Consider the following 27,927-nt stretch of genomic DNA (forward strand, 5'->3'; position numbering starts at 1 on the left):
CGAACAATAAGCAAATGCATACCGATCAAGCTGTAGTACTAAGTCCAACAGAAACATGTAAAGCAGGGTAAAGAGGATAGAAAGTATGGTAAAGCAGATAAGTGTTGAGGGGAGTTGCTAATTTATATGGAACGGTCAAGAAAGTCTCTTTGATAAGAGGCTTGCATTTCCTTTTCCATGCGGGGGTATGTGTATGTGTGTGTGTGTGCATGTGTGTGCGTGTGTGTGTGTGTGTGTGTTTTATGCACTCCCACATGCACTGGCCTGCTTGTCTAGGGGGAGACGAGACAAGGTCAAATGATTGAAAATATATAAAAAGCACTTAGTAAATTACTCGGCTCTATGTCAACATAATGTACTATTACCATTGTTATTATTGTGAATTAAGTCTAAACTTCTCAGCTTGACATTTAACATCCTTACAACATAGCCTTCCAACCTGCATTTCTAGTTTTGTCTCCATTCCTCTGGATAAACTTAACTTGCAAATGAAATGTTCACTTCATCTAATTCACTTGGCAATTAATAATGTACCAGCTCAAGTCTCTTCTATTGTTCTTCTGTTTAAACCCTTTATGATTTCGTTTTTTATAAATTTTGTGTCCCCAATGAAATGACAATCTTCTGTATATCAGTCTTTCTGTAAGTGCCTTGAGTATAAAAGGCATTCAATAGCATTTATTGATTTTGTTTGATGGACTGATTTGATGTTTATCATCACTCTGGAAACTATCACCCTGTTTAGAATTTGGTGCTGTACTCAATTCTGCATGAGTTTTGAATCACCTTATTCATCATGGAACTGTGTGCTGTTTGAGCGGCAGAAATTTTAAAACCTTTGTATTGCTAGAGAGATCCTTTAATTGTATTTAGGACATCCCTCAAGGATCACCCCAGTGTCAATCAGACCAAAAGCAGCTCCACATCTTAAATGTCTTTTTCATGATCATAATCCTATGTGTCCTTTTCATGATTTTTTTCATGACCTTGGGATACTTCTTGCCAATACTGATTTGTAATTATTGTCTCTTGAATATCTTTCCTGTAAATTTTTGAGCTGAAAGAACTTCCCAGCAGTCTGAGAAATAAAGCAGAGGAGAAGGATGAATTAGGTCTAGTAGACACTCCAGAATAAGTACTAAATGTGGTTTTGATAGGCAGAATAATGACCCTCCAGTGATATCTGCACCCTGAGACCTATAATTATGTTACCTCCCATGGCCAAGGGACTTTGCAGATATGCTTAAGAATATTGAAATGGGGAAATTACTCTGGGTTATCCGGGTATGCCCCATGTCATCACAAGGGTCCTTCCAGGAGGGGTACAGGAGGACCAGAGTTGGAAGAGATGAGGCAAGAGAAGTAGAGGTTAGAGTTCTCCAGCCAAGGAATGCAGGCAGCCTCTAGAATCCAGAAAAGACAAGGAGGGAACAGGTGATCCCCTCACTCTCCAGAAAGAGTGCACAGTCCCTGCAGGCCTTTGCTTTTAACTCTGAAAGACGGATTTTCAGATGTCTGACTTCCAGAACTGTTAACTGATAAATTTGTGTTTTATTCAGTCGGTGGTACTTTGTTGGTAGCAATAGGAAATGAATACAGTAGCATAATAAAAACAGCCCTAAGCAGAAATGGAGATCGGTCACAATCTAGTCCCTACCACACGTGGAATATATTGATTATATAATCCCAAGAAAGTCACTCTACCTCAGTTTCTTTTCCTGTAAAGTGAAATTATATCTGCCTTACAGTGTTGTATAAAGACAAATAAAATTACTCACATGAGCACTTTGTAAAGTGTTTCATCCTATGCAAATGTTAGGCCTAAAACTTTGGCTTAGTTTGCTTAATGGGGGGAGAACTGGAATAAAGACATCTGTGCTTAGCATATTTAGGATATAAATACTATGATGACATAAATATTATGCCACAACTACTCCTATAATAAAGATGTCCTTTTAGAAGTGGCCTAGTGTAGGGAAGACCACCCAGTCCCTTCATCTTCAACCAAAATGAACGTGGCTAGCCCAAGAACCCAGACACAGCCTGAGAATCTTTCTTAACCCACCTTCAGGAAGCAGCTATCAATTAACTAGACCTGGCATTAAAGAAGAAACGTATTTAAAATCCCTGATCTAGTGGCTTAGAAAGTTTGATCTTTTGGCCGGTAGCATGGGCATTACGTGGGAACTTGTTAAAAATGCCTATCCTGGGCCAGGCGTGGCTTACGCCTGTAATTCCAGCACTTTGGGAGGCCAAGACAGGTGGATCACCTGAAGTCAGGAATTCGAGACCAGCCTGGCCAACGTGGTGAGAACCCATCTCTACTAAAAATACAAAAATTAGCCAGGTACGGTGGCAGGTGCCTGTAATCCCAGCTACTTGGGAGGCTGAGGCAGAAGAATCACTTGACCCCATGAGGCAGAGGTTGTAGTTAGCCAAGATCGCACCACTGCACTCCAACCTAGGAGACAGAGCGAGACTTCATCTGGGGGTGGGGCGGGGGGAAGCGTTTCCTCAGTCCCTACCCCTACCCCAGATGTATTAGATCACAATCAGCATTTTAACAAGATTTCCTAGGTGAGCGCTGTGTACTAGTTGAGAAGATCTATTTTGGATTGGTTTGAATTCCAGCTAAGCAGATTATTATTGCATGACCTCAAAGTGTTTAGATCATCTAAGCCTGTTTCCTCTTCCACAAAGTGAGGAATAATTCCCACCTCAATGGGTTGTAGTAAGAACTACAGATGCTGTATATAAGGCATTTGCACAGAGCCTTCCAACAAATACCCAGTTAATAATGAAGCTCTTATGGAATCATTTTGCACCATCTACAGCTGCTAAACATACTACACATCCATTCAGGATTCTGGAGCTGCTCAACAGGGACGATTTCCAAAACCCTCCAAGCCCATGGGATAGGGGGAAGGGGTGGGGAAAGGAACACTGCCAGCAGTGCCTCTCCAAAAACGCAGGATACTGTACATTTTGCAAAACATATTACTCATCGGATGATCTTGCTTTCAGATCTTCGCTGCACGTGGTTTTATTGGAAACCTTCTGTCAGAGTCCAGAGTCAGTCATGGAGTCTGGTGACCTGTGGGTAGGAGCAAGGGCCAGAATGCCTACTGAATCGCTCTGTGCCCCCAGCCCCCGTCCTTAATCCCTTCCTAACTTTCCATCTGTCTCTGGTCTCCAGGGGTGCAGAACCACAACACACCTGCCCCTTCCCATCTGCCTGGGCTGCAACTCTTTCCCCCAGGACCGGGAAGGCGGGGGCGGGGGTTTGGAGGGGCGGAGCTGGGCCTCCAGCTGCCGCCGCTGCCACCGCCGCCGCTGCCGCCTGCAAAGCTGTCGCCCCTGTCTCTGATGCTCAGGCTGGGCAGCGCTGGACAGATGGGTGCACCCTGGGCCTGACGGATGAGCAGTCGGGCAAGTGAACTCTCACCTCCAAACTGGCTCTGCGCCCGGCGGGGGCGGCGGCGGCGTCTGCAGCCCCGCGGTGGGGGCAGCCCCCTCGGTCTCCTCCCGGCTGCTGCGCGCCGCCTCTGCTCTTTGCATAGTAATTTCAGTTCCTGAACGCACGGAGCTCGCTCCGGGACCGGGCTGAGAAGGACCTCAGCTCGCGGGCCCGCAGGAGCCAACGGCGTGGCGCCGAGAGCAGGCGCTTGGGATATGAGACGGGAGGCCCCCGCCGCAGCTCAGGCAGTGGCCCCGCCGCGCCGCGGAGCCGCGCAGAGCAGGTAGGAGACCCGCGGCCGCGGGAGGAGACGCCCCCTGCGCACTTCAGCCCGGCGACCGGCGCCGGGGACCGGAGCCTGGCGGTGTGCTCCCGAGATGCGGAAGGGATTCGGTCCCACATTTTGCCCGGGGATCCTTTGCCTGTTGCTCCTGTCTCCGTCCCACCCTGCGCTCTAGGAGGGGCAGTCTTTCTCGCAGGTGATGAATTTCTCTGCAAGGTCATTGCTCTCTTAGGCTCTGGCTTTGAAGGTAAATGGGAGAAGACGCCTGCGGATCGTGGGCAGGGGGATTTATAATCAGTCAGGTCTGCACACTGCGAATATCCGAATGGGTGTGTGTGTGTGTGTGTGTGTAATAAAACATTTATCTCATTTTCCTGTGCTTATCCTCGTTAAGGTCAAAACACCATAGAAATATATACTGCATATGCATTTATATGTATACACACACACACATTCATATGTATATAGTTTTTCTTGAGGTAGGCAGAAAGCTGGGAAGGGCGGGCAGAGATTGATAAAGGGAAATCATTGTAGAGACCTGTTCAGTAATAGAGGCGAACTTTGGAACCACATTAAATCAAGGTAGAGACTAGAGGTGAAAAACGGCTCTTTCAAGATGGGCTTTAGAAGGGGTCTGAAGGAGACCGTCAGCCAACACACACACAGATCTTCATGCTCTCCAGGCAGATGGAAACGATGTAGGCAAAATTTCAGACGCAACAATGGACACTGAAAGACGAAAACAAGGAGAGATACTTAATAGACACTGGGAAGTGAATTGTGTGGTGGGAAGGCATCGAATCCAGACCAGGTTTCAAGGGCTTTCTGGAGGGGCGTTGGGAGAAATCACTGCTTGGGGTGTGGGCAGTTCAAGGTTAAGACGATGTGGATGTCCAGAAAGCAGCCGAAGAGGTGGGCAAAGGCAAGGGCTTGGAGGGGGAGGGGAGAAACGGAGCTCTGAGCAGTCATTCAAGAAGCACCCACCTTTGAGTAAGGTGTCTTCTTCCTCTAGGTTAAAGCAGTACTTGGATATGCTCCATCTAAATATTTTCACAACACATTTGTTTAAAGATCCATTGGACCATGTTTTCATTTTGTTTTTGCAAGGTATCTGGGTCATGGTGGGACTAGAAGAAACTGAAGTGTTTACAACACCAGCAAGATTTGAGAGAGAGGGTTGATTAAGGCTTAGCTTCATGAAATATTTACACATCTCCTGCGTGGGCTTTTGTTTGCTCTTGTTGGTGCTGCTGCATATTTTACTTTGATAATGCTTTGAGTGTACTTCTCCCAAATGTGCTTATTTTCCAGTTATAAACTATTCTTTCTTTTCCCATTGTGCTCACCATTGGCCTGCCCTGAGTAACAATTGTGGGAATAAAGATACATGAGTCACAGCACAAAGCAGAAAATCTTCTCTGCTGCTATCTGCAAAAGACAGGAGTTTGCATGAGAGAATGTCCTTTTGAAATAACAGCAGGAAGAACATTTTTTTGAGTTTTTGCGTGTGTTTAATTTTTCAAGTTTTGTGTGTCTTTAATTGGGGAAATAGGTTATTGATTCAAAAGAGGGGAAAAAAAGCAATTGCAAGTCTAGATGTTATATGATTGAAATTTATTTTGGAAACAGCAGAGGAACTCATGGAGAGCCATGTACAGTGTGTTGTGGTGTGATGAGGTTTCACCTAATCACTAACTAGCCTTCTATGAAAACGATTGGGACAAAATCACAAGAGGACTGAAGCGTAATGTGAGTCAGATCAGTGTCAGTTGGAGGGCAGGCTGGATTCCAGCAAGCTGTTTTGAAATTTGAGTGTTTTAATTGCCTCAAAAGAATTGCCCAATATACTTAATTATTTGTTCCTGCAACATTTTCTTAATTATGCCTCAACATACTTAAAAGACTATGTTTAGATCCAGCTATACTTCACTGTTTGAATTTCCAGTCACAAAATCTGCAGCCTGCAGGAAGCACAGTATTATCGGTCCTAGAATCACAAAATTGTAAGATACTGGCCTCAGAGAATGAGGACACATGATTCTAGCCACAGCTCAGATTTGAGTTCTTTCAGTGGCAGCTGCTCCTGCCCTTTTGCACTCATTCATTCACTCATTCATGAATATATGTTAATACATTCAACATACAGTTAATCCTGGACTAGACATGGTCCTAGATTGTGGACCCAAAGAATAAAAAAGACATAGCTCAACCTACAAAACTTGGGAGGGAGACTGCCAGCAACCGCTGGTAGAGTGCCCTGACAGGGTGCTGTGGAAGCCAGGGTAGAGGTGGGGAGAATAAGGAGAGTTTCCCATTGACATGAAGAATGAGAGGACCTATCCTGGTGAAGAGGAGAGGGGAAGGACATTCCTGGCATAGGGACCAAAATAAGTAGACACCAAGAAAAACAAGTAGTTTGAAAAATAAGTTGAAAAACAGTGTGAGTACATAAAGGTGGAAAGATAAGAATGGAGAGGGCAGCAGGATCCACCTACAAACTGAAGTCCAGAAGGGCTACCAACTCATCTGGTCAGTAAACCATTTGATCCGGGTGAGGTAGGTGATGCATTCATTTTGAGGATCTATGGTATTCTGATTACCCAAATTCATATTCTTCAAATATCTAGAAACTGTATTTACCTTAATTTACAATAGCCTGCTTAAAGGAGAAATAAATCTTAATTTTTTTGACTCAGATAATCATCCACAAATATCTACCACCTACTTTGCATATTAGAAAAATAAGAGAGAGAATGAGGGAATAGAGGTTTGAGTTTTAGCGAAATGAGTTATAAAAATTCAAGGATTCTTATTTTTATGAGAACAGGGCTCAGGAGAAAAGAATGACAAATAGTATATATTCCAAGTATTTACTTGTCTTAGATGACTCCAAAAGGCTAAAGAGACCCTCAAGGCTAGATACTCTTTTTAAAATTATTTTTTTAATGAGAGAAATAGTTACAGTAATCCCATAGTAATCATTAAGTGTCCTTCAAGAATGGGGCTTTTCAAACCAACCCACTGTGAAGTCAGTTTAATAGGTCTGATCAGTATTTGTATTTTTGAAAAATAAAAGGGTAAAACAGAATAGTAAGTATCATGAAATTCCTTAAATATATATACGTGTGTGTGTGCACGTGTGTGTGTGTGCGTGTGCGCATGCCTGCATAATGGACTGTGATGTAAAATGTATACTTCATTATGCCTCATGTTCCAAAAAGTCTGAAAGCTACTGCTTTAAGTGATACAAAGAAGAAATGCTCCAAGTTTGCAAGATGCCAAGACTCAACCAAGATCTGACAGATCTGGTATACAAGCATTTTCTCCAGTATTCTGAATAGCATAGTTGCCTGATTGAGGAAGTCAAGACTTATGACTTACTGAATGCATGGCAGTAAAGTATATCCTTGGGGACTGAATTCGTTTGGAAAGGCTTCAAGGAGGAATGGGGACCTTGAGTTAGTTTATAAAAGACGGATGGATCTGGATGGGCAGTGAGGAAGGGGTGCTGGCTGATATTGTGTCTGTTGAAGGAGGAAGTGAAGAATGAATTGGACAATGACAGTGATATTTAAGAATCATTTAGAAAGGAAAAAATAAATATCAAGTTGGGGGAAGAGAATTGCAGTAGAATTTCTGCTTGGGCTGAAGTATCATGTGAGTTACTTTAAAAAAAATTCATTGTGTATATTTAAGGTATATAACATGATGTTATAAGATACATACATATATATATATAATATATATTTAGTAAAATGGTGATGATAACTCTAGTGGAACAAGGTAATACACATCATCTGTTATATCTCCTGCATTGTATCCTTTGACCTGGATGTCTCCTTTCCTTCTCCTGACCACCTTCAGCCTGATAATCACTTTCTTATTTCCTATCTCTGTATATTTGACCTTTGTTGGGTTGTTAATTATTTTATGACTAAGATCTATTTTCCTAATACTGCTACTTTATAAGAAAATCTAGACAACATCATAAATCTGCCATTTCCTGCCATCTTTTTATTTATTTTGCAGTGATTTACAGGTTAGGCCTTGATTCAGTTGAATCTTACTGCTGAACTATTGACATTACAAGATACACCACATTGTGATGTGAATATTTCATTTCTCAGAATGCAACTACAGTCATTGGCACAGAAGGCTGAGGTGGTCATGTGAGGAACCAGATCTCTTGGTAGCCATGAACTCCTGAAGGAAGGGCAGCATCTGCCATATTTTCTTTTTGTCAGTTGCTCTATGACTTGCCCATCTTCTTAGTTAGATATTTAAATATGTTTGTATGCATTTCTAGAAATTTCATTCTTGTGTTCTTTTGTAGCCTAATAGTTATTTTGAGGAGACAAAGTCAGAGAAGAAAACCTTTACTTGTGTTTCTGAACATTTTCTTGGTGGGCTTTGTTCAGCTCTTGCTGTCTTTTCTCTGGAATAGAACAATTTTGTGATATTGATACCCTTTTGAATGAAGCTGCACCTTTAAACAGAAGAACAGTGCCAGTTAAGTCAGAGATTCATCTGCTCAAATTAGTTGATTTGGAGTGCAACCAAATATGGAACTTTGTCTTTTTTTATATATTTAATAAAGATAACTTGGACCATTTTCTTACCTTTCTTTTCCACATCAGAATGTTCAAATTAGTGATACTCTAACTTTTTTGCATAAGATTCAAGTATGGAATAATAAAAACATTTAGAGTCTGCATTTGGATTGAAATAACATTTACTGAATTTCAGAGAGAAAATGTATATACTGTTACAATTTAAATTACTTACTGTCTTGAAAACCAGTGAGAAAAGTTTTCACAGCTTTTTAACTGGGCATATTGGAGTTGGCAACATAGTAACAGTTTTCTAATTTTTCATGTTTGTTATTAGATTATTGGCTTTATTTTGAAGCTAGCAGCATAATCTGGGGCCCCAATTATAATTACCAGGCAGTTATAAATGACCCTAATCTGAATCTGAATCTAGAGGTAGGGCTTAGAAATCTGTATTTCTATAAAGGTACCAAAAGGATTCCAATAATCAGATTTGGAAACTATTGTTTTTATTTACAAAGAAATAAAATGACTACAGATGAGTCCCGTAGAGGTTAATAACTGTTTCAAGTCACTGATAGAGCTGAAGCTAAAATCCAGAACTTCTCTTTCAAATTCTCTGCTAATTCTTGGTGAAGGAGAGAAGGGACAGGACCTGAAGACAATGTCTAAGAGTCCTCTCCATGGTGAGGGAGGGGAATTAATTACTATGCACCCTTCCTCCAAAATGACAGTCAGTGCAGTAGGTCTGTCTAAATGACAATGCCGTAATCTCATCTCTGTCCCAAGGGTCTAGTGCGGCAGAAATATTGTGAAGATCAGCTGGGTGATCTAAGACAAGACAATTTCTTGGCCTTACACTCCATATTCCATTTAAAAATTTGAATTCTTGGATCCTAAGTGAGGATACGAAGCCACCTCTAGAAGATTGATTTAGTTGTGATTTGCAGCTTTGTGACACTTGCAGAAGCAAGAGAACCCTAAAAATATTCTGGAGGCTAGACAGTAAAAACTCACAATGTCAGGCATCTCTGGGAACCTCAGCATTGTTGCAAGTTCAGCAATGGACAGCTGGAGGAGGCAGATCTATCTCCAAAGCTCCTTTGATAATCACATTTGCATCTGTTAATTTTCTGGAGAAAAAAAGTTACAGAGAATTTTTTAACTTGAATTGCAAATTGTCCATCCGAGTGGGAGATCTAGTCTATGAAGAATAATCAGTTGCTTTATGTTGATAGATTCTTGATAGTTTTTCAGAAATCAGTTGTTATTGATTTCTAAATAGCATAAAATTGAAATAACCATACTGTGTCTATGGGAAAATCTTCTCTTTCTTTATAATGTATAACTTTGATTAAATGAGATGCTTGAGGGACTAAAGTGTTTGTGTTAACTATATTTTCTGAGTAATCAGAGCATTTTTTGTCTCAATTCTTGTTGACAATTTTTCTAAAATATAATAGCCTCCAAATATTACCAACATTCAAAATTTTGCATTGCCTTTGTGTCTTTATTCTGAATTATGACTGTATAGGACAGAATATAACATAGAGGTTTTTCTTGTATTTCTTCCTTTTTACTCTGTGATATGAATGTGCTTTCTCAGTATACATTTTTTAAAAATTGTTGTTCAGAAATGCAAAAGACATTTGGCTTATTGTGAGTTCTACTTAGTTGGAGTTTGGTCTTTGTCTTTGCCATTACATCACTTTGAAATGCTCATTCATTCACTCTAAATTAGTGTCTCAATCCACTCAAAACATGGCTTAAAGCTCCATGATTGCAGCAAAACTTTTGCAATCCTTAAGACCTGTTTCTAATTTGTTTTATACATAGCATGATTCTTAAATTTATACTTAGTTGTATTGTTAATTAAGCATGCCTTTTTTTGAATTTTTTTTTTCCCGAGATGGAGTTTCGCTCTTGTTACCCAGGCTGGAGTGCAATGGTGCGATCTCAGCTCACCACAACCTCTGCCTCCTGGGTTCAGGCAATTCTCCTGCCTCAGCCTCCTGAGTAGCTGGGATTACAGGCACGTGCCACCATGCCCAGCTAATTTTTTGTATTTTTAGTAGAGACAGGGTTTCACCATGTTGACCAGGATGGTCTCGATCTCTTGACCTCGTGATCCACCCGCCTCGGCCTCCCAAAGCGCTGGGATTACAGGCTTGAGCCACCGCGCCCGGCCTTTTTGAATTTTTATAAGGCATTTCTCCTTAAAAAATGCAGGCAAAAATGAAGCAGCTAGAATTTTAATTGTTAATTAAAATAAAGAATTTTTAATTCAAGTAAAAATTGTAGTTAGAGCTAAAGTTAGTAAATGCATGCTCATTTTCACCAGCACTCTTGGTTGGGTAAAAATTGCTTATGACAAATGGGTACAGATGATTGTTCTTGTTTTCAATGTCGAACATGTTCTAAAAACAGTCAGAGAGCAGAAGTCTATCATTGTCAGGGTAATGGGCTGAGCTCTGATTGAGTGAGTAAAAATGCACTTACGATCTCCTTTCACATGAAAGATTGCCTACCTAAGTGGATTCTCAGTGCAGAAGAAAGCTTTGCTGTGAGTATCTGAGAGACCTGGTGTACTTCACTTTACCTATCTGGGCCCCAGATTTGGAGATGTACATGCCTAATTAGAATTGAAAACTGGCAGTCTATGGGCTCAGCAGGAAAACTGTGGCCTCCAGGTATTTATTTTTTAATTAAACCAGTGTTTAAACATCAGCTATATTACAAAAAATGAAACCCTGATCCAGATTTTCTAGGCTGGAGCTGAACAGAAGTATACGCTACTTTATTACTTCACTGTAGTCCCCACTTCTCAATGTCTCGCTGACTTTGAGCATTTATGTAAGTCACTTGTGCCCAATAGCTTCACTTGATTGTGTTACTTCCTCAAACCTGTAGGTATTGAGTCTGTAAAGTCTGGACTACTTAGGTGTTCTCTAAATACCATTGAGCTCCAAAATGCTATGACCACACTTATGAAATTGATGTGTTTACAATGCAGAAAGGTAATGGTACCAAATATAGTTAACTCCCATGAACCATAGAGAGGGTCTAAAAAATTGCAAACATCAAAATATGTAGACTCCGTGAAAGTTTAATGAATAAAAATTGAGTTAACCTGGTCTGTTAAAGAATAGCAGAGGTTTTCATCTGTGTACTTGATTGCTTTTTACTGTATCACCAGTGGCAAATAAAAGACATTAGCAGTTTTAACAATAAGGTAATTTATTTTTTCTTTACCTTAAAGATCAATGACTGAGATCTCACATTGGATTGTTTTATGTATTTTTAAATGCACCATATATTTATCTTATGTATAACTTTTTACATATAGACCAAACTTGCATAGCTTCCTGAAAGCTCAGAGTATATCTCAATCTTTCAAGTGATGCTGCATTTTATTTAGCAGTCCCAGCAGTTGAGATAAACTTTTAGGAGTAGTATCAACTCATATCCCATCTTCTGTTCCTGCATAGTCTAGAAATGCTCAGTTAATGATTGCAGTAAGCTGTGTTTGCAACCTCTCTCGGAGGCTAGGCAGATCACTGCAGTCTGGCCACTTGATTGTGTAGAACTGTTAATATGGCTAAAAAATAAGGTGACCACATCAGGGTTGATTTATTCATGTTGCAAATAAAGACAAATGCCCTTTTGAGGCAACACGACGGGAAACTTAGGCAGATCTCTTCGGTAGGGAGAGCTGTCTTCGTAGCACTCTGAAATCCCTCATGTCTTCTTAACTTCTGCTGCCACTTTCCTTCCTCACCACACTTCGCTACATACCACCCCCACTTTGTGCCTCCTACTTTACTTCTAAAAACATCCTCTCATCTAATTATTAATCCTAAAGTGTCGGTGCTTCAGCAGCTTCACTCCGAGAAGACAGTGCCAAGAATAGTACCAATTGAAACTAACAGAGGGCACAGTGGCAGATCGACTCCACGCTTTCTTTGGAGAGAGTGGCATTTCCTTATAGAATGGTAGCCGTGTTTAAGTATCTGGTGTCCTGTCACCCGAAATGAATTGATAATATATAAAAGACCATAGGTGTAAAAGTCTTGAGAGGTAGTTATGAAAGTGCCATTTAGAACACAAATTTAGTTCACTGAAATGTTTAGGCTCTTTTATGAAGAAACTGTTCTGCTATTCCCCTGGTGGCTATTTTGATGTTTAGAAGTATAATGATGGGTTTTTAAGAGATCCTCCCTCTGGGGTTTGTGGCTTTTGAGTGGTGAAGTGTGAGTCTCCAAGGAGGCAAAAAATTAATAACCTGAGCTGGACTGGATTGAAGGTATGTCAGTTCCTTCTACATTGCAAATTGAATCAAAGCTTTCTTCCAACTGGAAATAGGAATCTATTTAGGAGGTGAGAGATAGGATGTGAAATGGGGTTGGCAGAAGGTCCTGGTTTAGAGAAGGTGAATTCTTTGGATCATTTAATAAATCTGTATCGAGCACTTGACATATATATTAAACCCTGTTCTGTGTGCTAGGGACTCGAAATTGAATAAAACATAGTCTGAACTCTCAACTAATTCCCAGATGACGGGAATAAGCTCAGTAATAAATATAGTTCAACAAAATTAGAATGGGCTCTTTTCCTGGTCACGATCTCAGAGAATTCCCCCGGTAGCCTAACAACCTGGGTACCTCCCCTGTCCTAACCAAGCAGCCCTGGACCTCTTTCTTCCTTCCCGTATGCCAAGCAGTTCAGCTTCATTTCCGTTCCTCTTCACAGCTTCACCACCTGCTTGCCACACCTGGGTTCCTTTCCTCCCCGCCAGGCTAGCTTGAAAACTATACATCTTTCCCATACTCCACTTCCTTGATATAGAAAATAAAATCACAGACACATGCATTTCCAACTTAATTCTGCTAAAAACAACTAAGAAGCAGAGGGTAGCAGAAGTGACAAAAATGGAACAGATATAAGATGTAGAATTCTTCTGAGTTTCTGCTGGTCTGTGTACTACAGGAAATTTCTTTCTCATGAGTATACCAGAACCCCAGTGTAACTTCATTTCTATTTTTTTCTATTCAAAAAAAAAAACATCCACATGTGCCAGTGAGATAAGTGAGAGTGACATTATGATAGAAATAACTTGATTTTTGAGTTTAGTATAATTCGTTAGCGAAAACTCCTCTAAATTATGCTTTCAATAAATAATTTGCTGTCATTGGTACTTTATCTTTGCTCACCAATTGTATTTTAAGACTGTTTAAGGGCCACTGTTTTAGATAATTGCTTAGACTCTCAGGAAGCTCTTCCACCTTTGCGGGGTGATCTTGAGTTAGATCACTATTGGGGAATGTACCCATTCCAATGATACTGTAGATACTCAGCTGTTTACATAGCTGCTCTGTGAAATACCCCATGCCTTCTTGCTGTTTTATCCTAAGGAGGTACTCTACCACTCCCCATTGGTCTCCCTCTCCAGGGCTTCAACCTTGGAAGTTTAAGTGGTAATTTATGCCTCTGGAATGCCTGGCAAGTGATTCTATCTCTGTGTATTTGCCCTGACTGGGAGTCTCCTTCTTTGCCTCGGAGCCCAGAGGCTGCTGGTGTAGGGGCAATGAAAGAAAAGAGATGGAACCTCCGTTGTAGATTTAACGATGAGTGGAAAAGAATGAAAGACCAAGTAAACACATGTCGGAAGAGGGTTCAAAATTCATTAAAGAAAGAACAAGAAAAAAAACAAAAAACCACTTGAGGCATTTTGCCATCTTGATTCTAGAGCATAAGCGTACCCTAAAACATGTCTCCATATGTATCCATCTACTTTCCAAAGGAAATGGGTGAAGGCTAGACTACAGATATATTTAAATACTTCAAAAATTTATTCTTCAGGCTTCTCTGCCAGTGGCATCTTGCTAAAACCACTTCTCTTTTAAAGAAATCTCTGAGGTTTGTACTATTAAAAAAGAGCACATTAATAATTCCCCATTCTGGAGATGAGGAAATAGATAACAGAACTTGCCCAAAGTCCCACAGATGGTAATGGGGCTGTGTGAATTCAGTTGTCCAACTTCAATGGCCGTGAGCTTCACCACTGTGCTGCCCTGCAGGATTCCGTTGGTGATGCAAATCACAGGGGGTCAAAACGCAGGGACTCAGTGCGATTTTATGGACTGCTGTCTTCTATCTTGGATTTCATCTTGTGTTGCTTAAAAAACAAATGTGAGCGTTTCTAAATCAGCGATAAGACGTTTAGGAAAAAAAACAGGGTGAGTTCAAGGACAGGTATTTTAGGTTAAAACTTTATAGATCATTGCATAGGTGATAAAATTGGCAAACATAACTTTTTATCAAAATACCAGATAACACATATATTCAGCAAACAACATTTCTTTGTTTCTCAAAAGAAAAACCAAATGGGTTTCATATGTCACATGTGCGTGCACACCCACAGACATACATACACTCACACACACACAGAAAAACAAGAAAAAACAAACATGTGTCTTTGTTTAACTGCCTATGGACTTTGGACCTACAAACTATTTATAGAACTAGTGTTTCCGTGATTGATATTTTAGTCATAGACATTCATTTACTTATGAAAGTTAAGCAATTCCTCATTATAGCTTACAGCTAAGTGTTCTCATTGCAAATGGATTACTAAAAAAAAAAGGTAATCCATGCACAGGAGGCCCAGTTGAGACAAATCTTCTTAAAACTATGTTCTAATGAATTAATGACTCTTGGTAGGAGGATGAATATCCCTATCTGTCCATTTGGAAGGTGCAAATCCACTAACTGAAAAAAAAAAAAGCCATGATTTCTACCTTATTTTTTTTGTTTAGTCCTTTATAAGTAATTTTTTTTTTTTTTTTTTAGTAAAAAAATAACGACTGAAGTCACCTAGAGGCATTAGTCTTATTACTGGACCCTTTTAATCATTTTGGAATGTCTTTCCCACCTTGTGTCAGTTCAGAATTCAAACTGTTTGTTCCAGGAGGCAGCACATCAGAGCGCACTGCTTCTCAAAGTGCAGATTTCCAACAGTGACCTGTGAGAGGGTCTTAGGTAGTATACACATTTGCTTTTTATTTTAATACTTATGAATTTATTTAAAGGTAGAAATATGTTCGGAACACTTTTCAAAGTATATCTTAAAAAATATATGCTATGAAAAATAATATACCCAGTCCATCAAACCTGTAATTTCACAGATATTATTTTTTAGCACTAGGCTAATGTTTTCAACCAGTGTACCAGTTAATGTCAATTTAATGAAAAATATTGAGTTAAAAAAATGGTTTAGATAAGAAGCACTTGAAGCTAAAATCATGAAATGGATACGCAAATGTCACAGTTCCTGAAAGTGGTACATGAAGTCATGTCATTGTCCACAGCACCCCAGGTTCTCTCTAGAAATGAGAGGGCTGGTCCAGAAATCCCTAAGATCAATTCTAGCTCTGATGCCCCACCACTTATTTTTTTAACTCTTGCTTGTTTTTTTTCTTCATACATGGGCTTATTTTCTGAATTTTAGGCCCCTTCTGCCTTGGTTGGAACCCAAAGGAGCCCTTCTCCTCTCCCCTTCTTCATCATCACCAAGCATGTATGCCTTCATTCATTTACGCATGTAGTCATTTAACAAACACCCCATGTAGAGCTTATGGGCTAGGTAATGTGGGCATGCAAGAAAGCTACAGAGTTCTAGACCTCTGACTTCTGTGTAAAATGAGTATACGTGTCTGTGTTTCATATCGAAGTTAAGGCCCTTGAATGAAAGTCCTGGACTTCTGCCATCATCTTGTCTTTGTAGTTCTTGGACAACTAAGGGATCTTCAGTGGAAGGTCCCTTCATTGATAAAACGCATTATCAAAGCTCAAGTCACAAATTTAAAATGTGTGTTGCTGTACATCCGAATGCATAATGTGTGAGAATGGAGAAAAGGGGTTTCTACATTTCATAGCCTGAAATGTGTAATTCTTGGGTTGTTTTGAATACCAAGGAAAAAATTAGTACTTTTGTGATTTTGGAGTAGAGGTTAATACATCTTTGGTCTGTTAGAAATGTTTGTAAGTCTGAGTCATACGAGGAACTTTAACCCTTCTCAGATTTTTGGGCTTTTTGTAAACAGCTACATTCAGAGGGGAGTCAAGTTTCGATAGTGCTTACTGCTCTTTCATATAATTAAACTCCAAACATGTGGTTAAAGGTATATGACTATTTTTCCTTGGGAATTTGTCCCTGAGAAATACTGTTAAGATGTTTTAAAGCCCTTGAGTGTGGTGAGTATAATTGTCACAGACATTTATGTGATGTCAGTGTAGATGTTTTATGTTTGCCAGCAATTCATAAGATTTTGCTATAGTGGTGAAAAGCATAAAGCTGTGGTTTCCTGCTGGAGTTTCTATATAATAGTGAGAAAAGCATCAGAGGATGTAGTTGGTTGTGGTTATTTGCTCATACCCTGCTGCTCTTTTCTTTTTTGTAAAAAACAGGAAGCTGAAATTTGCTCTTTACTTAGTTCAGTTGATGTTTAATAAGGACTTATCTGTGTGCCAGTATGGGAGGATGTAAAAATGAGAAGATGTATCCCTGCCTTTAAAGACCATAAAATCTTCAGAAATTATGTAAAACAGTAGGAATTTAAGTAAAGAGGTTGAAGTGCTGTATGGCAGTATTTATTTATTCTCAGTGTACATACATTATGATAAAAATGGATTAACTGAAATTGGTTTCGATTTTTGTGAGAGGAGGGGATCTCATTTTGTTGTCCAGGCTGGTCCTGGGCTCAAGTGATCCTCCCAGCTTCACCTCCCCAAATGCTGAGATTACAGATGTGAGCCATGCCCAGCCTGTTTTCAGAATTTTAGTGTTTAGATTTCATCATGAGTGATATAACTTTCAAAGTGTCACATTAAAATATAATTCGAAGAAAAAGCTAGTTCACTCAGGTGATTTTTAACTCATTATTACTCTGAAGTTCAAATTAATTGTTAGTTTTTCTGTATTCTCCGCTTATGGAGCAAACTCTCAATTCCTCAGCTTACCAGTTTTAAGAAGAATTATGTGAAAGAGCATATTCCAAGTCCCTATCCCCAAAACAGGGTAGAATAAAAAATATACTTAGGTGCAATATATTAGTACTATTTCATTTGACAATATCATAAATTTTTAAAAAGAAAGGCATGCACAAAAGAATATTTGTAGCCAAGTATGTATTCTGAATAGAAAAGATTTAATGGAATCCCTATCACTTAAAGATGCAGAACCACTGTGGTAATATGGAATAATGGATTTACTTTTAAGTTTTAGACCTTACACAATTGTGGGAGCTTTGCAGTGGCTTTCACATCTGGTATGGAGCTAAAGTCATCACAGGTTAGCAGAGATGGCAACCGGAAAGAAAAACTGGATTTGAAGTAGAGCTGAGCAAGGGCAAACTGGAACCTGCAGGAGAAAACGAAACCCATAAAGATAACTGGAACTTGTATTTGACGCGTACCTCTCCAGCCTAATGACCGTGACCTGGACAACCCAAAAGGGACTGGCACTCTTCACTGCAAAGACATTCATGCACCTGGCTCAGAAACCGAAAGAGGAGATCTGGGGGGAGCCAAAAGTCTGGCAGCCTGGCTGCTGGCTGACATGGACAAGGTGAGCTGGGAAGTCAGTGAGCTGCACCTTGTTGACTACACTGACCTTCAGAGCAGAATGCTGCTGTTTCACTTCTACCTTCCAAAGGTCACACAAATTTCCCTTGTAGCGCCGACTGGAATGAAGAACAATTTAGGAAAGGGAATTCTGGGAATGAGTTTCCATCAGATGTAAGGTGACAGTTGATACAAAACCAACACAGAGGAGGCTTTGTATCTATAAAAGGAGAAGTGTTTGCAGTCAGGAAGTTCCTTGCTTTTAAGATCTCCAGGAAGCCTTCCAACTGGAAGATAAGTAATCCATGCTGCTCATGAACTAAGCTTAAGAAATTTTCTTGTATAGATTTCTACAGACTTATACAAATTTTCTTCTATACACAACTAGAAGTTGCTGGTTTACTTCCATTCAAAAACTGAAGTTTCAGAAGAAGTAGATATTAATATAAAGAAGTTCCAAGGTTCATGTCATTTAAGACACTGAACTCATATCTCCAAACTATGCATCATCCTGAAATATAAAAGTTAATGAGCTTAACTCACATGTGGCTGGTTGATGTAGTGACAAAATTATTTTCTGCCACAAAAATTCTAAACAATATTTTTAGATTTCTGTAGGTGCTACAGAAGGTTTATATAGTATAATGTTACAGAAAAATGAAAGTTTTAAGAAGTTGCTTCCCCTATGTTTCTTTTATTTATTGTTTTGTTTTGTTTTGAGTCTCTTGCTTGTAAGGATGCGTGAATTGGTGCTGTATGAAGTGGTGAGCCTACCAATGGTGGAAGACAGATGCTATAGCCAGGGTTCTTTCAATAAGTGGGAGGTTGACCTCTGCATCTTCTGAGAACCTTTCCATTTTCAAGATTCTTTGAGTCTTTATCAGTGACTCTCAACCTCTTTTTGCCTTAACTCGCTTGACAAATAGTATGTACAGGTCAGGTCCCCTCTGTAATTTCTTCTGTCTCACCTAAAAAACACATTGAAATATATGTGATCTAATTTGTGAAGTTAATTAATTAATTAATAATTCTTAATCTCTTACTTAAGTGCCAGTAATAACAATCTTGTCTTTTGTATAAGTATAAGAAATTTACTACACAAATATTTAACAATCCCAAATATATTTTTCAGTTTACCTCTTGGTAAAGCAAGAAAACAGAAATCTGTTTTTTCAGACGTATAAATGAAAATGGAAAAATCCATGAAAAGGGAAGAAAGTGCATAGTTTTACTAAAATTCTTTTGGTATTCCACAGTTGACAAAATTAGGCAATACTAGATTAGCCTTTGGATACGTTAATTGTGTCACTGTATGTGTTAATCTAATCTGATCACATAGAAGCATTGATTTAAGTAGCGTGTGTTATTGGAAAATCCCTGAACTTGGGATGGGGTGACAGAGCTTCATGTATACAGAGATGACTAAGAGTTTTTCCTTACCCACAAAGAAACCTTTAGTCTGGTGGGAGAGCTAATACAAAGAACCAAATGAAGAGAGAGGAGGAAAAACTGAATGTGGGCTGAATATTAAAGCAGAAATATTTTGGTTCTAAAAAGATTAAGTTTTAAAATTTCATCCCACACTCCGTAATAAGAATGGCAGAGAAAAAGTGAAAAAAAGAAAAAAAATTAAAAAGCTCTGACGATACCAAGTGTTGGTAAGAATGTGAAGCAACTGGAATGCTACTATGTTACTAGCAAGGATACAAAATATGGTAGAGACACCATGGGAAATATTTTGACAGTTTCTTATACAGGTAAAAATATTTTGGCAGTTTCTTATAAAGTTAAATGTTCACTTACCATATGACCTGGCTGTCCCACTCCTATTTATCTAGGTGACAAGAAAACCTATAACATAAAAACCTATTTATAGTGGCTTTATTCGTACTCTCCAAAAATAGGAAATAACTCAAATGTCTCTCAACTAGTAAATGAATAAACAAACAGTGACACATTCATGCAGTGAAACAATGTCCAGAAGTAAAAAGGAACAAAGTATTGACATGTACAACAACAGGGTTGAATGTCAAGAACATTTTGTTAATTTAAAAAACTAGACTCAAACAGCTAAGTTCTTTTATATTTACGTACCATTCTGGAGAAAACAGAACCATGCAGATGGAGAAAGAGGTTTGCATTAAAGGTGAGGAGAGTTTGACTACAAAAGTGTCATGAAGAGGAATTTCTTGGTGGGGGACAATGGAAATTATTCTGTCTTGATTGTGGTAGTGGTTACACAGAAGCATTTGTCAAAACTCATACACCTGTACACCAAAAAATAGTAAATATAACTGTATGTAAATTGTGTTAATTCATAAAGAAAAAATGCAATCCCAAATCATGGTCGGGAATATAGCATCCTCCTAGTTCTGAGGTCAGAAAAGCAGGCATGTGGAGATGTTAATCCTGCCTTCTGTTTATTGACAAAGAAAAATGTACTCTCTGAACAGACTTGCACACTGATATCCAGAAATCTTGGGTTAGTTTCTGTCTCAAACATCTCTTTGAATGGATGGAGGCAAGTATCATGGGACCCTGGATGTCAGCTGACAGTTCTGTTGCCTAAAATAATGTTATGTTCACCATCTGGTGAGCGTGTGTGGGAGTAGTGTGTGCTCACCGTGTCCTCTGCTGTTTGTGTATGAATGGGGCATGCGGCAGTCTCTCTCCAACCTCATATTCACAGATGCTGAGAGAAATTATTTATTCCAATATTGTTTATTGAGGTCTTATTGAATGAGAAGTGCTGCATTACATGCTGTGAGGGCTACATAGGGAGCTTCCTAGAGTCCCTATCAAAAATGGAGCTCATAATGTAGCATGAGAGATAAGACATATATCTCCATAACTGTAATTCAATCAGATTATGATAAATCCTATGAGGTTTCCTCACTGTACTATGGCTATTGAGAAGAGGAAGTTCTCACTTCCTGCTGGGGGTATCGGAACAGGATTATTTTGTGGAGAGTGTGGCATTTGGCATTTGTCCTGAAACTTAATGCTTCCAGTGGATCCTAAGCCCTTTGAGAAATGGATCCTACCTGCCCTATTCACTGGCTTTTCTCCATACCTAGCCCAGTCCCTGACATACACTATTGCTCCATCAATGCTTTGGTGTTAATTAATGAATAAAATAAAGGACAGTCAGCATTTTCAAAGGCAGAGAAGACATGAGTGGAGGAATGCAAGCAAATGATTCAAGCATATTTGAAAAACTAAGAGTAGAGCCAGGTGCAGTGGCTCATGCCTGTAATCCCAGCACTTTGGGAGGCCTACACAAGAGAATAGGTGGAGCCTCAGGAGTTTGAGACCAGCATGACAATGTGGCAAAACTCCATCTCTACAAAAAAATACAAAAATTACCCAGGCATGGTGATGTGCGCCTGTGTTCCAGGTCTCAAAAACAAAACAAAACAAAACATCTCCTGAGAATAGTTCAGCTTGGCTGGAGTATGGGAGGATATGGGAAGCAATGTTCCAAAATGGTGTTGGAAACAAACTGGAGAGTGCCAGATTAGGTGATCTGAACATTTTTCAGTCTAAGAAGCTACTGACAGAGTTTTGAGCTAAGAATGATGTGATCAGATCTGTGTTTTAAAAAAGATGTCATTTGACAGTGATTATTAGACAGTGACTATTAGTGATTACATAAGCTGCATTGGAGCAAGCGGAAAGATGGTGTCTGAGGCAGCTGCACCTCAGGCATGAAGGTACGGGCAGTTGTTGAAGTATTGCACCTGGAAAACAGGAATCAGAAGACCTGGATCAAGTCCTCACTTCGCTTCTACACTGTATAGCAAAACTCATACGTTTCTGAAACCTCAGTTTTTGTATCTGTGAGGTTAATGTGGACATTATAAGACATAGCATCTGTGGGAGCTTGTTTTATTGTAAAGAGCTGTATAAATTAAATGCAACAGTTACTGACATTTGAGTCTTGAATGTTGGAAAGATAGTTGCAAATATTTCTGGCAGTGATGCCACAGGAGTTGATGACTCTGTGGCTCTAGGAGGTAAAGAACAAAAACTGTCAAAATGACTCCAGGGTCTGACTGGGAGAACATTGCTGCCATTAACAGAATTAGTGATGTCAAGAGGGAAAGTTTGTTTTGACAGAATGATATTGAGTCTAGTGTTGGCTGTTGCTTGGGACCCTGGCAGAATATGCAGGTCAGATATCTGGCCTGCACTTACTATATAATAGAGGAGGACCAGGGACATGAGGAAAGGGAGATGCCTGGACTGGGAGCAATTAAGGTCAGTACCATTAGATAGCCTAAGATTAGACATTATGATCAAGGACAGGAAAGAAGAGGGCTGAAAGAGAATTTTCAGTAAAACCGACATTTCGGGTCAAAGAAGGGATTAGTTTGATCTAAGGCTACAAAAGGATGATCTGAAAGTGGAAAGAAAAGTCGACACAGAAAACGTCAGAGAGATAACCGTCGTGAAAACGATGCCATGAGTTCAAGATGGAGGAAGAATAAAATTCCATTCCTTGATCTTAAAACCGAAAAAATAATACCTGCCTGTGGGCTTGTTGTGGAGAGTAGGTAAGAGACAGTGCTGAGTGCCATCTCTTATACACAGGAGCCCAAAAAGTAGGAGCTACTATTAGTACTGTTATTGAAATTTATTCTCATTTTTAATGTTACCCAGATCTTGTGAGGGTTATATGTGATGGTGCCTTTTTATTTTAAGATAAATCATAGGCTAAATTTGCTGCATAATAACATCTCCTGACCTTTAAAGGGTAAAATGTAGTTCATCCCCAGTTTTAGAAGAACTGCATTCTGTTCTGACAAGAGCATATTGTTTTTCTGAAACTCTCATGGGAGTGCCCTGCATGGAAAAACAAATTCCCCTCCTCCTATCAAGTTGAATCCTATCAAGGTACACGGAATAAGAACAACTTGCTCATCAGCTGCCCGCTGCCCTCATGTAGAATATATTAAACCTGAATTTCACTCCTGAAGGTGGCAGTGAGATGCATTTATGCAAACTCTATTGACCCAGAAAATCATTTGTGAAAAGGAAAAAGTCGAATATTGGTTTAACATATATACCCTTTTACAATTTGTTATAAATGAGAGACCAAGACAGCATAGAACAACCATCAGATCTACTTGTGTCATATTAATTATTCCTTCATCTTGATCTAAAAAGCCAACCAAGAGCCAGTTGACTTTGCAAGTTAAAAAAAACAAAAAACCTGTCTTGGGGATCACACGTCTTTTCTCAAATCCACCACCTTAAAAATGTATGCAGTTGGCCGGGCGCGGTGGCTCAAGCCTGTAATCCCAGCACTTTGGGAGGCCGAGGCGGGTGGATCACGAGGTCAAGAGATCGAGACCATCCTGGTCAACATGGTGAAACCCCGTCTCTACTAAAAATACAAAAAATTAGCTGGGCATGGTGGTGCATGCCTGTAATCCCAGCTACTCAGGAGGCTGAGGCAGGAGAATTGCCTGAACCCAGGAGGCGGAGGTTGTGGTGAGCCGAGATCGCGCCATTGCACTCCAGCCTGGGTAACATGAGGGGAAACCCCCCCTCTCAAAAAAAAAAAAAAAAAAAAAATGTATGCAGTTAAGAAATGACAGTGAGAAAACCGTCAAGGCTCAGGGGCATCTGCTCTGGGAAAAACTATCCAATGCCAGGAGCAAGATTCTGTGATTTGTAAGGGTCGTTAAGGCACTGAAATTAGATAGTACATTATTCCATGTGTTCAAATGATCAATCAAAAATCATGAGCACTCACAAGAAAATAATTTTTTGGCCATTATCTGATATAAGTTTGCAAATTTTCTTCTATATTTGCAGTGGTCAGTAAAAATCAAAATTATCATGGCATCAGCCTATCCGTCTTTCTTAAGATCTATTATGATTTTCCTAATATTCAAAAAGGCTTCTAAACACTCCCAACATTTCTCTCTTCTCTTTCATTCCACATTTATTTAATGGAGTCATTCATGTTTTACCCATTTCAGGGTTAGAATTTTGAAATTGTTTCTGGAATTAAATCCATTTTCTTAACCTGGCATTGAAGTCTATTCCTAATAAGCCTGTGTCTAGAACTGAATTTCCCAATGAGCATCCCAACCTCCACCCCATTTTTTCCCCACCCCAGGTCTTCCTGCATACACTCTTAAGTTCCAGGTAACAATGTACCACATGGACCACAGTTTAAGTCTGTGCTTCCCTGCCTTTGAAACTTTCCTTAGCCTCTTCCCTTTGCCCTAAGGCTCAGCTTTTAAAACCCAACTCAAATCTTTATCCTGTGCTGGGAAATGGCATGCAGTTCAATTTGGTGTTTCACAGTATTAACCACAGGTTGTAACATACAACCCCAAAATTTCAATAGCCTTAAGCTATTGAATAAAATTATATGCATATTTTAAAATCTCTGCCAAATACCTCCAAAATACCTTTTAAGTTCATCCTAGTGTTAATTAGCCATTTGCTTTCTTGCTTTCTCATGGCATTTTTCTCTACATGTCTAGTACAAGAGTTATTTTTCATGGTATATCATCTCTAAAATATTTAGTTTTGGAGGGCAGTCTGTATATCTTGTATATATATTTGTACAGCCCCCACAGAATTTAGCACAATGCCTTATCCATAAGAAGCCTCGATAAATAGTTGTTGAATTCATTTCCGTTTTCCATTGAGTTCACTACTGAATTCCTCAAGATTCTAAGGCCAAAGTAGTTGTTTTGTTTTTTACAGACAGGGCCTCCTTATGTTACTCAGACTGAAGTGCAGTGGCCATTCACAGGCGTGATCATAGCTCACTATATCCTCAAACTCCTGGGCTCAAGTGATCCTCCGGCCACATCTTCCCAAGTACCTGGGAATACAGGCACATCCCACTGGGTCCAGCTGGAAAAGTAGAATTCAAAAATAATTTGCTTTCTAAGTATTTATGGAGTATTACCTTCTAAATCCTTGTAAGATTAATAGTGGTTTCTTTTTTCTTTTGGTCTTAAGCGTCTTGGTATCTTTATTTTAATGGGAGAAAAATAGTATTTTCCCTGTCAGCACTTGATAACTTTTCTTTTTTCAGAGTCTTGTTTTCTCAAAGGAAAAAGAGAAAATTAATGTATAAAAGCATATCTACATAGGAAATTTTAAAAATGAAATTGAAGTCACATTCTAAAAAATATGAAGAAAAAGGGCGAACTATAAAATTTTTTAAAGTAAGCTTTCTGAAGATGATGAGGTAGACTCTGATGAAAAGAAATACCCACTGTGATAAAGACACAATGTAGGAAAGCACCAGCGAAAGGCAGACTTGGCTGAAAGAGAAATACCAAACCTGTTCCCAAGCAGGTCCCAGACAGAGGACGAGCCATCAAAAAGTTGAGCACAAGATTTTGGGGACCATCGTTATACCATAGTTGTTATGAACACCCCACCCGATTCCAACTGTACAACTTTAATAAGACCATCAGCAGAAACCTTAGTGTAGTTGAAACATTCTCATATTTTGCAAATTGGTGTTTCTCCTAACTTCTGCCTCCTTTCACTACCATTGTTAAAACAGAGAATATCACAACTATTCAAGCATTAATTTTTTAAATTTGTATTAACAAATACTTATGTCATCTTTGTTTACATGTATATACATTCACGTGTAATTGAGCAACCTCTGCAAAAAGAAAAATGTCTGAAAGTTAAAGAAAAGGATCTGTTCTGCAAAAGAAAAAGTGAGAGAGCTGACAGTCTGTGCAACTGAGGCAGTCAAGCTAGAAAATGATTAATCCAAATGAAGAACTAGGGTATGGCATCTCTTCCCCCTAAGAATAAATTAAACAGTTGGAGTAGCAGAGTTAGAGATTTAGGCAAAAGAATGAGCATTCTAACAAGCTACTTATCCATGGTAATTCCCTCCGAAACACCAGTACCCGAGCCAGTTCTTGGATACACTGATTTATTTTTTATGCCTTTTCCTTATCTCTGTTGGTTTAAGTTTGTTTACAGATGAATATTTTAGGAGTAGTTCTGGAGAAAGGAGATAGTAAAATTTGGGAAAAGTAAAAAGAAGTGAATTGGGTAACAGAACAGGAAGTTGAGATATTTGTGATGCAGCCTGAGGTGTCCAACACATTTTCAGAATTAAAATGTCATGTTATAAAGCATGATCTTTTGGTTATTCTATGATTGTGGAGAGGATGAAGTTGTAACCACCCAGCAGGTTCTTCCTGCCCACTGCACAAATAAAGACCATGGCACTGAAGTAAAGAGTTTAATTGATGTGTGGCTGCCCATGCCACACGGTAGACAAAGTTATTACTCACATCAATCCCATAGAAGACTCATAGGTTAGGGATTTTTCAAAGGCAGTTTAGGGGAAGGGGTGGAAGTGGCTAGGAAATGGGTGCTTGCTGCTGATTTTTGGGGGTGGAGATGAAATCACAGGGAGTCAAAGCTGAACTCTTGAGCTGAGTCACTCCTCTGTGGGGCCACAGGAGCAATTTCGCAGGACCAGGTGGAGCCGTTAGTGTCAGACATGCAAAAAGCCTGAAAACATATCTCAAAAGGCCAATCTACACTGGTGATGTTATTTGCAGGAGTAATTGGGGAAGTTGCATATCTTGTGACCAGCCTATTAACAGAATTCAGGCTCCTTTCCTTCCCCTAGCCTGATGGTCTCATTAGTCTCATTTAAACTATAACTTAAATATCTTTCCAATGTTAGCTAGACCTAAGCCCAGGAATAATTAAGGTAGCTTGAAAACTAAAGGCAAGGAATGGGGAGTTGGGTTGGCTAGATCATATCTCCCCCACTGCCACAATATTCACACTGATATAATTTTTGCAAAGGTGGTTTCAGGGTGAGAAAAGGGAGGTAGGGAAGGGGCAGTGGACTTGGAAGGTAGACCTGGTGGTAAGTTCCTGTTAGTAAGAAAGCCCAAGTAAATTCTACTACCATGATCACTAGTACTATTGCTGTTAATACTAGCTAACCTGTGTGCAAAGCTCTCTTCCAAGAGCTCACAACAATCCTAGAGGTAGATGTTATTTTCATTTCTGGGTGGCAAGTGTTACAAGCCTTAAGCACTGGGGACTCAACTAATTTGCCTGAGGCCACACAGCTTATAAGTGGCCAACTGATTGTGAACCTGAATCATCTGATCCTAGATGCACTCTTAACCACCATGCCCCTCACACAGATAAATGTTTCCAGAAGGTAAGGGACAGTAATTCTGAATGACTGGCAGTCCTCCAGCGTGTGGTCTTCAGCCTCCTGCCTCTGCTCATGCCATTCATTTGCTTTAGTGGCCTCTTCCACCCCCCTATTCCCTCACCTGACTGACTCCCCTCCTTCCGGGCTCATCCTGCCCAGCACACCTTTCCAGAACCCTGCTGAGGCTCTCACCTCACCAGCTTGTGGTGGGTTCCCTGTGATTCCATCTGTCGTGGCATTTACCTTAACACAGTTGCCTTTCTGCCTCATCTTAAAACCTTGGATCCTTCCATTCCTTCATCCTTCACATTCAGTCAGAGGGCACAGCTGATTTGACCTCTTCAGGATTTCTAGGTCCATCCTTCCCTCAATTAATGCTGCCACTGCCCTACTTCTCACAGTTTCACTTATAAAGCCCACCAGAGTCTTCCTTTGTCACTCCCTTTAGCCCCGTATCTTGCATCTAGAGCTGCAGCCATGCCAAGTAAATATTGTTCCAGTCTCACCCCACCCTCAACTACCTCTCCAGCAGGTGGCCTGTATATCTGTTCATGTTTTGTCCATGTGTGCCTGAAATGTCCTTTCTTTCCCACTGGTGAACTTCTGCTCAGTATTCAAGGCAGCATTGCTGTTGCTTACACTCAGAGGCCTTGGGTGGGCTCTCTCTTAGATGTGCTAGCAGTGTGCATGCATAACTCCCTATGCTGAACCCTACCGATGGGCTCACCACTATACTGCAATCCAGTCTCCCTTTATGTTTCTGCCTCCTCCACTAGATAGAAACCTCCTGAGGTCAGGACTGGCAGAGTCCACCCACCTTCTATAT

General features: G+C 39.8%; 1 protein-coding gene across 4 annotated transcripts in view; it reads left to right on the forward strand.

Moving 5' to 3' along the window:
• Nucleotides 1-3,004: 3,004 nt before the first annotated feature.
• Nucleotides 3,005-27,927, forward strand: part of GPRIN3 (GPRIN family member 3) — a 69,354-nt gene continuing 44,431 nt past the window's right edge. For 3 of the 4 annotated variants that reach the window (XM_032239618.1, XM_032239620.1, XM_032239619.1), the window contains exon 1: nt 3,005-3,740. The gene's annotated coding sequence lies outside the window, so the exon portion shown is untranslated. The other variant, XM_032239621.1, reaches the window with a different exon arrangement.

Source organism: Sapajus apella, unplaced genomic scaffold (assembly GCF_009761245.1).
Source record: "Sapajus apella isolate SASKATOON/1434 unplaced genomic scaffold, GSC_monkey_1.0 scaffold45, whole genome shotgun sequence".
Classification (NCBI taxonomy): Eukaryota; Metazoa; Chordata; class Mammalia; order Primates; family Cebidae; genus Sapajus; species Sapajus apella.